Source organism: Cynoglossus semilaevis, chromosome 11 (genome assembly GCF_000523025.1).
Source record: "Cynoglossus semilaevis isolate Cse_v1.0 chromosome 11, Cse_v1.0, whole genome shotgun sequence".
NCBI classification, from domain to species: Eukaryota; Metazoa; Chordata; class Actinopteri; order Pleuronectiformes; family Cynoglossidae; genus Cynoglossus; species Cynoglossus semilaevis.
Window position 1 is genome coordinate 20,280,237 of NC_024317.1, and position 1,248 is coordinate 20,281,484.

The 1,248-nt window shown below is 41.2% G+C and overlaps 1 protein-coding gene across 1 annotated transcript in view; it reads left to right on the forward strand.

Annotated features, from left to right (window-relative positions):
* Positions 1 to 1,248, forward strand: part of pik3c2b (phosphatidylinositol-4-phosphate 3-kinase, catalytic subunit type 2 beta) — a 25,219-nt gene that overhangs the window by 20,437 nt on the left and 3,534 nt on the right. The window lies entirely within an intron of this gene.

A 1,248-nucleotide genomic window follows, 5' to 3' on the forward strand; every position in this document is an offset into this window, starting at 1 on the left:
TTGCGCTAGTTACGTTTCAAGACCCACGGCGAGATGGGGAAAATCGCGAAGTCGGGGCGAGATAGTTATTGTATTATTGACGTATATATTTACGACCCTTTACGAACCTCTCCCACACTGTTATCAACCCTCCCTGGACTGTATTACCCTATATGCGCACTAGAGTTGTGTATAAGACGTACTGTCCACATTGAATAATTAAATACACGAGCGTATAAAACGATGTAGATGACGCTGTAATTATAAATTAAAATTCTATGTACATGCACCTGAAAAGGTCCATTTTATTTTAAATTATGAACGGGGAAAACAGACCCGACGCCGAGAGTTGATATTCTAGGATGAAGATGATGATGATGATTCTGATTCTGTTGCGCGATAATGTATGACGAGGACGGCGAGGACATCTAATGACATATATTTTGGGGAGTTGATCTCGCTCGCTTAACATGTAATAGGACGGCAGCAGAGGACAGTCTGAGATTCTTCTGTAACATGTAATAGGACAGCAGCCGAGGACAGTCTGAGATTCTTCTGTAACATGTAATAGGACAGCAGCGGAGGACAGTCTGAGATTCTTCTGTAACATGTAACAGGACAGCAGCAGAGGACAGTCTGAGATTCTTCTGTAACATGTAACAGGACAGCAGCAGAGGACAGTCTGAGATTCTTCTCTAAAATGTAATAGGACAGCAGTCGAGGACAGTCTGAGATTCTTCTGTAACATGTAATAGGACAGCAGTCGAGGACAGTCTGAGATTCTTCGTAACATGTAATAGGACGGCAGCAGAGGACAGTCTGAGAGTCTTCGTAACATGTAATAGGACGGCAGCAGAGGACAGTCTGAGGTTCTTCTGTAACATGTAAAAGGACAGCAGTCGAGGTCAGTCTGAGATTCTTCGTAACATGTAATAAGACAGCAGCAGAGGACAGTCTGAGATTCTTCGTAACATGTAATAGGACGGCAGCAGAGGACAGTCTGAGATTCTTCGTAACATGTAATAAGACAGCAGCAGAGGACAGTCTGAGATTCTTCCTGTTTCAAACTTAGGTCATTATTGGTCACAAGCGTTTATTTATATACTTTTTTTAAAACTCTTTTTAGGCTAGAAAATGATTTTTCACGGAAATAACGAAAATAGAAAATAGCGTGATATAGCTGAAATTTCGCAAGATTGGATTAAAAGAAAAAAAAAAACAAAAAACGATCGACTGAAGGAGCCGAAAAAAACAGAAACGCGACACAGA